Source organism: Heterocephalus glaber, unplaced genomic scaffold (assembly GCF_053883595.1).
Source record: "Heterocephalus glaber isolate CG9 unplaced genomic scaffold, H.glaber_assembly_v1.0 deba00001472, whole genome shotgun sequence".
Lineage (NCBI taxonomy): Eukaryota > Metazoa > Chordata > Mammalia > Rodentia > Bathyergidae > Heterocephalus > Heterocephalus glaber.
The window spans coordinates 38,949,715-38,964,217 of record NW_028258315.1 but is presented as its reverse complement, the minus strand read 5'-3'; the positions used below and the strand labels follow the sequence as shown (position 1 = coordinate 38,964,217).

Here is a 14,503-nt window from a genome sequence, read left to right as displayed (position 1 = left end):
GATACCATACCGGCCCTGGATAAAGAAATCTCCCATTCAGAATTTGTACATGCACCAGCCCCTCTGAGGGCCAAACACAAAAGGAACACTGAGTGAGGACCTAGTACAAGGCATTTGTAAAGAGCGTCGCAGGTGACATGCACTTGAATTAGCACAAGTACTTTCTTCATCCCCTTCTTTGCACCTCTCAATACTGTGTCCTCTCTCCATGCTTATATTTATATAATGGATCCAGTTCCCAAACTCTATCCATTGGACCCCTACAAGTAACAGAATATCTCTAAGGTTTAAGGAATAGGTTCAAAACTCAGAAGCCAGATAGTTCAAGATAGATTTGCCCTACTTTCTCTGCAGAGGTCTTTTTCTACAGAGGCAAGTGAGCAACTCCAACATATGTATGTAGCCAGGACTGAAATTGAGGGCCACGCACTGTGCAAAAGTACAATCCTGACCCAAGCCAGGCCTGATTTGAGGAGCACCTAACTTCTTTATGCTTCGGCCCCTTCCACTGCACTTCTAAAATCTTTCTGTTTCTCCTTTCTTTGTTTGCTCTTTCCTTTCTCTTCTTTTCCTTCTTTTCTCCCATCCTTATTCCCCTCTCTTCAAGCAGTACACAGTGTGTGTCCCAGTGCTGCTGCATGATGAACATCTGGCCTGAGAGTTCTCAGACTTCATTACTGTATGTTCATCTGAGGATATTATGCTCTTTAAGCAGATTCTCATGGCCTCCTCTCCAGAAATTTGAATTCAAATATTCTGGGATGAGGTGCAAGCATTGGTATTTTTTTAAATGCTTCCTCAAGAAATCCTAAAATGCATTCAGTATTGAGAAACACTATCTAAACTCTCCCTGAATTTCCCTAATATGTTTTTCTGTGAAATAGACTCAAGGCCTGAAAATTATTTAAGAAAAATGTGTTTGGTAGGAAGAGGTGGAGGACTGAACTCAAAGCCTTGTGTGTGCTAAACATGTGCTATACAACCAAGCTGTCTCCAACTGCAATTTAAGAAAACTTTAAACTTTCTAGGGGGTAAAGTCCCTTGCTAAGACATTATTACCACAGAATGGTTTGTCTAGGACTGGGAATTAAAGAGAGTGGGGAGTAAAGATGCAAGTAAAATGGCCAAGGAGGGAAAAAGGTGAATGCTAATGGTTTTGGCACCGTAAGTTCTGGTATTTCTGATAGTAGAGAATTTTGTGTTTTTGTTTTGTTGTGCTTTGTTCTTCATGAGAGTAGCCCAATTTTCTTTGAGAAAAGTATTTTTAAGCATATATTTGGATATCTGATATGATTTAAATTCTCTGGTTCTTTTGTTTTGTTTTAATATAAAGTCTAGAGCCAAGTGACCGGGGGAGCTTTCTCATGTCATTCATATCAGTGCAAGAATGGGGATAAATCATTATATTGTATATCTAAAATGTACCAATGATTAGAATGAATAATCGAAAATGTAAAATAGGAAGAAAAGGTCCAAAGGGGTAGGGGTATTGGGAGGGGCAGGGGAAAGGAAAGACGGGAAAGGAAAAATGATAAGAAATGGAAAAAATGGAAATAAAGTCTTTGTAAATAGGGAAGGGTGGAGGGGGTGAAGGGAGGACTAGGAATGGGGAAAAAAGAAGAACCAAGATGCATTATGCAAAGGTACAATTCCCAATGAGAAATGTAATTGTGTTGTATACCTACAATGTACCAATAAAAGAATTTAATAAAAAATTTAAAAAATAAAAAATAAAAGAGTGAGGACAAATGGTTCCTGGAGGCACATACCCCAAGCATTCTAAAGATTAAGGACAGATGCCCAGTATTTCTTGGTGAACTCTGGAGATTTCTTCACTTTCATATCTAAGACTGGGCTTAATAACAGCAGAAAACACTTCTAAAGTCAAGAAACATAAACAGTTATGGCCTCTAGTATTCACAGAGGTTTATGTTTGACATCATTATCTTGATTCCCAATATCAGTGCAACTCTAATTAATTTAACATGTCAGTGGATATTGGGTTGAGCTTATTACAGGCTAAAGTAAGTACTTCACACCTGGGGCTCAGCAAGTTTCAAAAGGCAACATGCTTGTTGACAAAACATTCTATTCTTCTTGATTCATCACAGAAACACTGCAAAAGCAAATAACTACATCAAAGAAAACATTTTATAAAAATAAACCCTCTTACTAGAATGGTTGTCTTCAGTGTCCATCTTAGGGTTTCTGGAGAAACAGAATCATGTCCATGTGATGGGGTTTATTATGTGATCTTGGTTCATGCATTAGAGATTGAGAAGTGCCAACATCTGCCACCTGCAGTCTAGAGGCTGGCTGAGGAAAGCTAGTGATGTAATTAAATCTGAGTCAGAAGGCTTAAGAGGCCAGGCTTAGTGGTACATACTATAATCCCAGCACTCAGGAGGCTGAGGCAGGATTCCTGCAAGTTCAAGGCCAGCCTGGGCTAGAGAGTTAGTTCAAGGACCCCAATACTCATAAAATGTGACCTTATTTGAAATAAGGTCTTTGTAGATGAATACATTAAGATAAAGTCATTAGGGTGGGCCCTAATTCATTATGCCTGCCTCCTCATAAAAGGAGGAAATTTGAACACAGATACAGTTACAAGTATAGTATGTACAGAAGACAGTGTGAAGACACATGGAAAGATGGCCATCTACAAGCCAAGGACTGAGACTACCAAAAGCTAAGAGAAAGGCTGGAGAAGGTTTTCCCTCAGTCCTCAGAAGGAACCAACCCTCTTCTTACTGGGTTTTGGAGTGCTGCAGCCTCCCTCTGTCCTGAACAAAGAATTGGTCAAGACAAGTGCAAACAGTCATTAAGTTCTACATGTATTAAGGTTATGAAAAGAAATATGTTCTGCAGGGTGAGTTTGAGCCAAAAAACAGTAGAAGAAGCACACTGTACTGCGTGAGAGTGTACTACTGAAAAAGAACTCAGTAGCCAAGACCTCAGTGGCAACTTTCCTTTTGTATCACCCACCCCTCCCCTCTCGCTGAAGTCAGGTCTAGGCCGGCCTATGGAAAACCTGCACTAGTCCTCAGGAGAATTCCACTTGCAGGGTTTTGGGAAGTGTTCCACGCACGTATCCTGGGATTTTGCAATTAACCCTCCCTGCCAGTGCTGATCCCAAAGTTTCTAGTCCCCAGGACTGAGGCACCAGCTTTCTGCTTTTAAGCTACTCTGTTTATGGTACTTTGTTCTGCCAGCCTCAGGAAACTAATACAGTATTATTTCCAGAGCACCTGAATGTCCTGCAGTTATGATCTAAGTAACAACCTTTATGACCTCCAGCAGGGCTGTTCTCAAGCAAGATGGGAATGGGAGGTCATGACCTCAAACTTGCTGCTTTTTGGTCAATGTTTCTGGGATTTAGATGGCTGGCAGTATTCTGCTAAACACACTATGACCCATCTCACCTATAGGAGCAGCTGATGTATGAGTATCTATGCTGCATGGGCCCTTATCTCTGCTGCCAGATTTCATACTGGCTGACTTGGCTCTGTGAGTACTTATAACCAAACATGCTTCATTATCATTGAAAAACACCCACAATTCAAAGTGCTTAATTACATAGTCTTGAAGTTTTTCAAGTCCAGTTCCACTGTGTTTGCATGATGAAACCATTATGAAGGATTAATAACAAATATACAAGGAAGATTCATAGAACTTCCACAGGCACATGACTCAGTTTTGAGTTACAGCCATTGTTCATCTTGATTCTTGGTGGTGATCAATAGAGAAGTCTGTATAGTGCCTTGTTACCCAACCCATCCTGCACAACAGTACCACCTGGAAGTTTTAAAAAACACTAACGCCAAGTTCCGCCCTCAGAAATTCTATTTCTATTTTTTTTTCTTAAGAGTATCTTGGACATTGGGATTTTAGTAGCTCCAAGCCTAAATAAAACTATATCATAGGGGGCTGGGGATTTAGCTCAGTGGTTTCGCTGCCTGCTGTGCAAATGCAAGGACCCGAGTTCGATCCCTGGTACAAAAAAAAAAAAATTATATCATAGATCCAACAATCCCACTAACTTGTCCAAACAAAATAAAATCAGTATAGAAAAGAGATATCTGCACCCCTATCTTTATTGTAACTCACTGACAATAGCCTACATATGTGTCCATCAACATGTGAGTATGTGAGTGGACAAAGATATAATACATAAACATAATAGAATGCTATTCAGCCCTAAACAAGGATAGCTCGTCATTTGTGACCGCATGGATAAATCTGGAGGACATTATGTAAAATGAAATAAATAAGCCAGGCACAGGAAGACAACTACCATACAACTTCAATTATATCTAGAATCACAAAAAGGCAATTTTGTAGAAGCAGAGAATAGAATGGTAGTTGTTACCACAAGCTAGGAGTGGGGAGGAAGTAGGGGATTAACATGTTTTTATCCTGCCCCCAAAATTATAAATATATGAGGCAATGCTTATGCTATAAGCAGTAATGAGCCGGTGCTAAAGAGAGGCTCTAGAGTCAGCCATGTGGGAACTGGAATTGCGGCTCCACAGTCCAACGGCAGAACTACTTTGTCTTCTCTTCTACTTCCTCATCGGTGACCAGGACAATAATAATGCATACCTCATAAAGTTTGTGTGAGCATTAAAAATAATGCATGGAAAATGCTTGGCCATATCCAGTGTTAGCACAAATCAAAACTTCCTTTAAACTGCCTACCTATAGATTTCCGGTCATTGGTGTTTAAGAGGAGTCATTAAATTTGTCCCTAAGCTAACACATCAGGAAGGCACACAGACAGCTAATCATAATTTAGATCTGGATGATGTGAAGTCTTTAACCACACCTTCTGATCCATCTGAAAGTAAATCCCTATAAAGGGCTAATTCATTCAAAAGGAAGTTATAGAGCATAAACCCTTCCTTGAAACATATCTATATTTCTCAATCTGCTAGTACACATTTTCTATACTCTGATTCAACTCAGACTGGAAATGAGAACAAAAAATAAATGGCTTCACCTTATTTGCAGGAAGGTACAGGGAGGTAAAGAGAGAAACTGAGAAATATATTTCTGTACTAACCAGGTGATCTGCATTTCACTTGAGAGGTGATATAGGAAAATAGAAGTGTACTATAGTTAAATAAAGTGAAAATCATAAATATGATAAACTTAACCACTCTCCACCTGCCTCTACAGGAAATATTTGCCTCCCACTCCCTTCAATCTTTATTTGCCTATATGGATCATGTTATAAAATATACACAAATACATTCAGAAAGACACATACAAAGAAAAGCACTAACAGCCAGGTGTGATGGTGCACACCTGTAATCCCAGCATTCAGGAGGCGAGGCAAGAGGATTGCTTCAAGTTCAAGGCCAGCCTGGGCTACATAGTGAGGTCAAGGCCAGTCTGAACTAGTAAATAATAACCCTAAGTCTTAAAAAAAAAGATGAAGGGTCAGGGATTTAGCTCAGTGATTCCACCACCTGCCTCACAAGCACAAGGTCCAGAGTTCCATCCTCAGTATCAAAAAAAAAAAAGCAAGAAAAAAAAGATGAAGAAGAAGAGTACTAAGAAGAAAGATGTAGCATAGTTGGTTATAGCCCTCCCTGCATAGTGAATTCATAATCTCAGAAAACTACTGCAAATTTGCAAGTGAATAATTTGAGAAATCTGCTTTGTAGAGAGAAAGCATGGACAAAATGAGAGAATTATGTGGTTTGTGTTATAACTTAATATGTGTTAAATATTCAGTTATAAAAAGTCTCCCCTTGCATTTCTAATTATAAACTGACATATTCATTTAAGCATTGTCAACAAGAAATCAGAATTCTCACTTTTTAATGCTTTAGTGAGAAGAAAGCCCTTAAGGTTTGATATCACTCACTTTAAAAAAAAGCACACATTTCTCATTTTAAAGGTTATATTAAGCCTTTCTTTGCAATGAATTGTAATGTTTCCTGGTCCACTAATGCCAGCCTAATAGCAAGGATATAGTTATTTTTGTTATTATAATTTGAATGATTTTCATTTTCTCTATTTTATACTTTTTAAAAACAGACCATGCCTATAGGAAAATAAAGAAATCAGAAAAAAACATGACTGGTTAAAAATAAAATCCAGATTCTTCTATTTTCCAAAATTTTCATAAAACACAAGATTTATAACCAAGAAATGGTCAAACAAGCTTGTTTTTCACAAAACTTCTACTCAAACACAAGGTATCTAGAGTGGGAGGTGTATCGAGATTATTGTATGTGTGTAGTAGCAATTCTGTAATTAATTTATTTTGAGCTTTGTGAAAAGCATTCTTTGGCCCTACATAAAGAGAGGGCTTTGTGGTTTTCTCCAGTTATTTTATCTTTACCCTCAACCAGTTGAGACTCTTAAACATTCTCTTTTCCTAGACTGAGTACTGTACTTGTTGGATACATTCCTTTTTCTTTTCTTCTTTTAATCTCTTTTTGTATGGTGACTATCCAAAGGAGCATGCATCCAAGAGATGTCATGGCAGTGCTAGCTTAAACTTTAAAGCTATTTATACTATTTCAGAAGCCATGCTTGCCCAGAGAATTATGGGATGTTCTAGTATTTTATAGAGTGAAAGATCTTTGGCCAGTGCTCTGCCAATATTGAATCCTCAGTGCACTCCACCAATAGATCAGAAAATTGTTTTTGATCGCCTTGGTATAATTGAGAATGGGAGATATGATTTAAAGGAGAAAAGAAATATGCAGCTGAAATTAGCCCAAAAGTATTTAGGGTAAGCAATAAGGGAGTGAAAATAATAAGAACAATTGGGCTAGGGATTTACCTCAGTGGTTCTGCCACTTTCCCCACAAGCACAAGGACCCGAGTTCAATCCCCTGTATCAAAAAGAAAGAAAAATTTAATTTTTGCAGTCTTATTTTTCAAAGGAGCATCTCATCACTTAGAAATCATCGTTTCATAAATAATAACATGACTTATAAAATATAAATGCCCAGATATATTTTAAAATATAAGATCAAGGACAAATGTCAAAATAGAGCCTGCAATGGTTTGGATGTGGTTTGTCCCTTAACGGCTCACATATTGGAGGCTTGATCTAATTGTAGTGGTGTTCAGGCAGTGGGACCTTTAAAAGGTAGAGCCCAGTGGGAGCTCACTAGGGGTGATGCCCTTGGGAAGGATTAAGGTAGTTCTTGTGGGACTCTCTGAGAGCAAGTGGTTATAAGGCAGCCCTCTAAACTCTGGTTTCCTGTCTCACCATGTGATCTCTCCATCAGGCAGAGAGTCACACCATCCATGATGTGGTCATCCACCATAAGGAGATGCAGCCAGGGGGCCTTCACCAGAGCCCATGCTTTCTAGGCTCTGCCTCCAAAGCTAGGAACTAAATAAATTTATTTTGCTTATAAGTTATCCAGAAACTTATTTTGTTATAATAGCAGAAAATGGATTAATACAGGACTTAACCTATTTTGTATTTCCTAAAGTGATTAGTAGAATAGAAAAAAATGAGAGGTTAAAAGTTTTCTCCTTATAAAAAAGAAATGCATGGAAAGCTCTTAGCAAATAGAAACAACATAAAAAAACGAAATGACTGAAATGATGCCATCATTTTTATATATTTCTTTCCATGCTTTTTTCCATTCCTGTCCATAAATATGAGTGTCAGAAGTCACAAACTTGAAGCCAATCAGTGTGGTTTTTTAGAGAAGTATGTGTGTATACATATACACACACATATAAAATCAATAATTAAAATCAAAATTCACATAGGAATAGAATTTCTGCCATCCCTGAATAAAGTTCAAGATATAGTGACATATACGCTGCAGTCTCCCATGGTAAGAATAGCTCGGAGCTGGGTAGGGATATTGCCTTTGGGGAACCCCTTTCTCCTGCTAACCCCCCTCCCACTCTGCTTGAGTCTGATGTTGTTTCCTTGCTGGCTATTACACTTTCTTACACTAGAGATATATAATTCCTTCCTTAGTCTTTAACAAGGTGGGAGAAAAAACTTAGGGGTTTTGGAGAGAAAAGATTATTGTAAACCAGAAAGCTGGACCAAGAAGTCTGAGTGTTTCCAGAAAAACAAGAGAAAGGGAAATTGTTTTGTTTTAATAGGGACCGTCCCCATCTGATTTGCTCCAGGGTACCTCCCTGTAGACTCTCAGCAACTGAGCTTGCAATCCCTAGGAGCAAATTCAAATATTGTTAGCATGTTCTACATAGCATGTGATATCTTGTCTTTATCAGTTATTTTATTTTTAAAGTCTTTCAAAGTTGTCCCGGTTATGTTTTAATAGCTTTGTAGTATCTCACTTTATACCTTTAACTCTGAATGTATGTGTGTGTGCATGCATATATGTGTGTGTGTTTGTGTGTGTGTCTGTGTGTGTGTATTTTTAAGGCATCTTAACTTGTTGGACATTGCCTGTAATAGTACTTCTATGAATATTCTGCTACTTAAATTTTTAAAAAGATATCTTTTAGAAATGAAATTTATGGGTCCAATAGTATGTATATTTTTAATTTTTTTTCCTACCTACTACCAAATTGCCTTCTGGACTAGTTTCACCATCACTCACAGGCATATAAGTGGGCTTGTTTCATTGTACCTTATTCTGCAAGTGCTTTATACCACTTGAAGATGTTTGCCAATTTAATAACTAAAATGCTATATCTTGTCTTTAACATATATTCATTTGATTCTTATAGAGATATTTTTATATGCATGTTTCCATTTGAATTCCTTATTTCAGTACATTTCTGGGTTGGGCATTTGTGTACATTTTACCTATTATTGTATCTACTGGGTTTTTTGCTCTTTTATAGGTACAGATATACTTCTTCTTCTTTTTTTTTTTTTTTTGGTACCGGAGGATTGAACTCAGGTACTTGCACTTGCGAGGCAGGTGGTGGAACCACTGAGCTAAATCCCCAGCCCCAGATATGCTTCTTAATTTGGCTCTCCTATTTTAATGAAATATGATGTTATATGATGTTCTTGATTAATGGATTTTTGTGAACTCAAACATGTAAAATTTTTCTTTATATTTTAATAATTTTTCATTTCATAATTTCATGTGTAATTGCTTTTACTTAAAATAGAGAAACTATCAAAACTATCTGACATTTATTTTGATTTCTAATATGAAACATCTTAGAGTTCTCACAATTTTTCAAATAACATTAATGGAGCAATAATTCTGTTTCTTGTATCTGCCATTTTGTTCATTATTTGTTAGTTTTTCCACTCAAAGGATAGTATAAATCCTGAGAGCTATATTCAAGTCCAGTAATGCATTTATCAAATCTTGTGCCAAAGGAAAACTACTGTAGTTATTGTTGCCTCAATAGGTCTTCTTTCCCCTGGAACTGTATCCTTCACAGTACTTATAGTGCTTCCATATATGTAGGTTTTTTACTTATATATGGCAAACAGAAATTCCCCTCTGGACTCCAAAAGTGTTTATATGGTTTCTGCTGCCTAGACACTCAAAGACCCTTGATTCTTTCATAACCTCCAGTAAAGTACTGTACATATCAATTATGAAAAGGCTAGAGTGGGAGTTATTTTCTTCAATAAAAGATGAATTAGAGATGGATATTTACAGAGGAAAGTAAGAATGTAAGCCTGTGGTCATTATCTTATTATAGTTAATCTTGCTCAAGAAATGGGATTTTGGGAGCAGGGAAGTAACATGTAAACAATGAATTTTCAGTGAACCAAGAATAAATCTATGGTTTTAGTCTTCTTCCTTGAACCATGAGTTAAATACTTTCGTGAAAAATATTTATTTAAATCAAAATGCTCATTCATTTTTTGGTCCAGGTTAAAGTGCTTTATCTTTTCTTCTGGTTATCAATTAGATGTCCCTCATGTAATAAATAAGAGAGTATGACTCCACCCAGACTACTTGGCTTCAAATCTGGCCACTACCATCTAACTATGATAATTATTTACCTTCTTTATGTTTCAGTGTTCTCCTTTGCAAAATGAAGGTTAAAACAGAGTTTACCCTATAAATTTTATAAGGCCTAGTTCAATGTAGATCCTAAAACTGTTCCCTAAAAGTCTCTATAAATTGTTTTCTCATTGCTCTGGACACTTTTTTATCAGGGCTCCCAAAGTGTGGAAAGCAGGCTACTGCTGGTCTCTGAGTTGATTTCCAAAAATTAGGAGTAAGAGTTTGAGATGCATAGCAATTTGGCCAAGTAATTTTATGGTTATTAATCTAATTTTCTTTTTGAAAATGGGGCTTATATTTTGTATGAACTAGATTTGTTTATTTTATTTATTTTAGTAATTTCATTTCATTGTAGTTTACAAATTTATTGGTCTACAACCTATTGGAAATTTTGAAAAGAAAGAAAGGAAGAAGGGAGGGAGGAAGATCATTCTTCACTACTGTGGAAATTACCGCTTTTAGTAGACAAACAGAGAAATGCTTTCGCATGCTAAATGAGTCATTTAGTTGCTAAATAAATATACAATCAGTCAATATTTTTTTTGTTGTGGTTACCACCTTGAATTAAATTAACAGGTTAATAACTATTTCAATTCAGTGGTATTAATGGAAGGCTTACCTTTTTCTCTTAGTGATTCAAGGGCAATATTCTAGGCTAGGCAGTCTTCTCTGAGCAGATGTTGGCATTGTTTCATTGACTGGCAACTTGGCAATTGTGTTTGGCTTTCCTTTAAAATTTAGATTTTCCTCTTAAAACTAACAAGGAGTCCTGTTTTCAAGGACACAAAATCCTGAGGAATCTAAAGCTACCATTTAAAGAAAAACTAAACAAACAAAAAAGATGGGAAGGACAACATTTCAGGTTTTTACTTCCTGGCCTAAAATATGAAGATTTTCTGAAAAATATATCCTTCATTTGGGCATTTCTTTGTACCAGGTAGTGGAAGCCATGCTCTAAACAAAGCTTGGCTGGAAATTAAAAGAACATTACTCAACCTTGAAAATCTCACCTACCCTTGGCAGTACAGGAGTTAAATAAAGCTCTATTTTTTTTTTTCTCTACCTTATGTACTGAATTTGGCCTGTGATTCCTTTGAATGGCATGAAAAGCAACCAGCTGGGTGTGAGTCTCCTCCCTCTCTTTTCCTTTCTCAGTTTTAAAATACATCTGGCTCTGACCCAACACCTCCCCTCCCCAGCCCTAGTCTGTTTTGCCTTCTTATTCAGCTGACCAAGATTCCAAATGAAAATGAGCATTCCTTCCCAATAGTTAGCAGGGCCTTGGCACCCGGGGAAAATACACCGATAAATATGTGATTTCTGAATGACACATCATGTCTTTTTGCCATACTTAGGAGGCATGGAAGCTATCCCTTTAGACCCTATAGAATATTTTTAGTGTACAAAGTGTCCCATAATAGCAATTCTCAAGTCCTTGACAAAGCACCAAAACCTCTATCTTTGTTCTGAGGCTTTTCATTGTATCAGGTGTTGTGAGCAAAACAGGGAAAGCACTTGAAATTCTATTAAAGTTACATTCATTTATCTAAAAAAAGGAAAAGAAAAAAGCCATCTTTAGAAGTTTGTCTCTGTAGACATCATTAAAGTGAGGATATATACAATACACATTTTATGTAACTGAAGATTAATGGTTAACTATTCAAATGTAGATTTCATACAGTGGGAGCCCAAGCTTGCTGCAAAAGCAAGAAAACATAGCAGCTATATTAACTATCTCTTGTAGACCAGAGGAGATGACACTGTTTTCAACAGGCTAGCCATAAACTCCTAGGCTCAAGTGATGCTCTTGGTTCAGCCTCCTGAAGAGCTGAGACTACAGGTGCAAGCTTCCACACATAGTTCTCTCCGTATAAAATACATACTTTACAAAATGTCAGCTTCATGGCTTCTCAGCATACGAGTGTTAGCCATTCTTAAAAATGTATTCAAGTAGCCAATCTTAGCATAAGAAGACTGTTGGAATTCCCCTATTTCCAGTATTTGAAGATACAAGTCCCTTTGGACCATTATCATTGCTTTATTCAAAAAGCAACCCAACATGGAGCTTTTTATGCTTGGCTTATAACAACTAATTGAATGAAAAGCTTTAAGAACAAGTAAATATATTTTGATGGCTTGTCAACAACATCAAGGGTTCTTTCACCAACCTCCATAAATGAAAAATAAGCATCATAGTGATGTTGCTGGTTTTATTTAAAAATCAATCAAACACAGGATTGCCAGATTTACTGAATAAAAGCAGAGAGCACAGCTAAAGTTGAATTTCAGAGAAAAAACAAATAAAAGTTTTACTATATCCATACAATATTTGGGGGCATACTTATACTAAAATAAAAAACCCAACTTATTCCTTGTTCCTCTGAGCTACAACTGCAAGTGCGTGTGCTGTTCTTCATCTGGCAGCCATTGGCAGTGGTGTTGTCACACCATGGTTTGCTATGAGAAACATGTAAAGCTGCATCTTATTTCCAGGGTCAAGAACAAGTGTAGAGATTCTTAGCTCCTTCCATCTGGCAACTTTAAAACTTTGGCACATCAACAAGACCAGGAACACTTCTTTAACAGCAGCAGAATGCATTTCCAATTAGTCATTCTACATTCTTAAAAGGAGAAAGAGATCTTTCCCACTAGAGGAAAAGGTAAGAGTTGGCAAATATGAAGGGAAGAACAGGGCAGGTCAGCAGAAAGGGAAAGAATCTCACCAGGAAGTGGCAGAATTAGGAACAAATAAGTCTGAAGCAGGCCTTTTGAAAATGAAACAACAAAAAAGTTTAGGAAAATCAGATCCCTAAGAAGAGACTACAGTTTGTTGGAAATGGGAATGGACTTAGAAAAAAATTGAAAAACAAAAAGTGAAACAGAAAAATTTATAGTTTTTCCTTTGCAAAGCACTTTTTTAAAAAAGCTTCTACTTAGGAGGATCTTAAGCATTTTGGGTGACTTAGTGGGATGTTATTCTTGTCTTTCTGAAGGCTTATTACACAGTAGTTTAACTTAAAGTGGATGGTAAACACTGGTTTCTTTCCTTATTTGGCTAACTCATGCCTCCAGGTGCTTCCTACTTCTGTACAGGTTGTATAACAACCTCCTAGTTTTTTTTACTTTTGACTACAACACTATGAAACCTCATCTGAGATGCTTCTGACCAGGGAAAATGTTCTGACTTCCTGTATTGGCATTCCCAGGGTGCTCTTTGTGAAGCCTGGTAGTCAGTGCAGATTTCTTGCTCCCACCATCCTCTGCTGCCTGAGACTCTGCATTTTCATATGCTTCCCACATGACTCTAATCCCAGTGAATGCAAAAACCACAGGCTCATGAGGCTTTGTTTGTTTGAATAGAGGACATACAAACAATGGATTTCCTTTTTGTTTAGAATCGGGTTGTGGTTTTGTTTTGTTTCTTTAACTGAAGAAAGCAAAGGAAAAGAGAGGGATATCACAGAAAGCTTAGTTATGTGAAAAGAACTATGAGTCTTATTACTATTATGGTAATAATCAGGACAATCACGAATATTGCCATCTGTGCATTGAACTCTCTTAAGGGATAGGGAACACTCTCAAGAGCTGTTGAAAAACCATTATAAGCAACAACAAAGTAACTTAATGTTAAAGGGGTAAATTTATCAAAATTGAGGAAAAGAAGGCAGAAGAAAATGAATCCTTGCAATTCTTACAGTGATGTGAAGGAAAATCATATTTTTGGCCCAAGTTTCTCCAGACTAAACTTAACTTTTGACTTTTATGAACAGAAAGCTTGTTGTTGCCTTACTGTGTTATAAATACAGTAGTTGGCTCAGTTTTAAAGAGGGCAATATTTTTTATTGTTTTTAGTAAGGATCTTCATAATTATGATGTTCTATCTCTTAGTAGAAAATGGATCCATTTAGTATGATCCATTCGGATGAGAAATGGAATACATAGGGGAAAAGGAAGAAGGAAATTTCAGAATATAAAAGTGTGGAATTGATGTAGAATGTATGTAAGAAAACACTTGGACTGCAAAATTAGGAAAGATAAGAGAAAAATATTTAATTCTTTTAGAGCTCAACACATCCTTTAAAAGATCATCTACAGATATTTTCAGGAAGTGGGTTTTAAATGATGTCCTCCTGAATTCTAGGTTTCTCTGTGGTGCCTTAGGAGTGACAGTGGGGGACTCAGAGTCACCCTTAAATACCCCAACCTGATCCCAACTCCAGCCCCAGCCCCAGCAGATGTGCCCTGCTTGTGTATTACTCTGCAAGAAGGAGGGAGAGCTAGACAATGGTTGCTGAGGTGAGTTCCATGGATTTACCTGCTAAGAGTATACCTGCCTGGAGTTCAAGCCAATTTCTTAACTTGTCCATCCTGAAAAGTCTTCATTTATATTAACACAATGGGAAGCCTACTGGTCATTTAATCACACACAAATTAGTTATGAGAAGTAAATGAGTTAACACACATAAATTAGAACAGCTCCATATCTGGTAGTAAACGTTAGCTATTACCTTCTCTGTACCTCGGGTTGGTCCAAGGTTTTACTTGAAGGAAAAATTTTA

At 37.0% G+C, this 14,503-nt stretch overlaps 1 protein-coding gene across 5 annotated transcripts in view; it reads left to right on the top strand.

The window, feature by feature from the left end:
• Celf2 (CUGBP Elav-like family member 2) overlaps positions 1 to 14,503 on the top strand; it is an 830,356-nt gene that overhangs the window by 283,163 nt on the left and 532,690 nt on the right. The gene's annotated exons all lie outside the window — the stretch shown is intronic.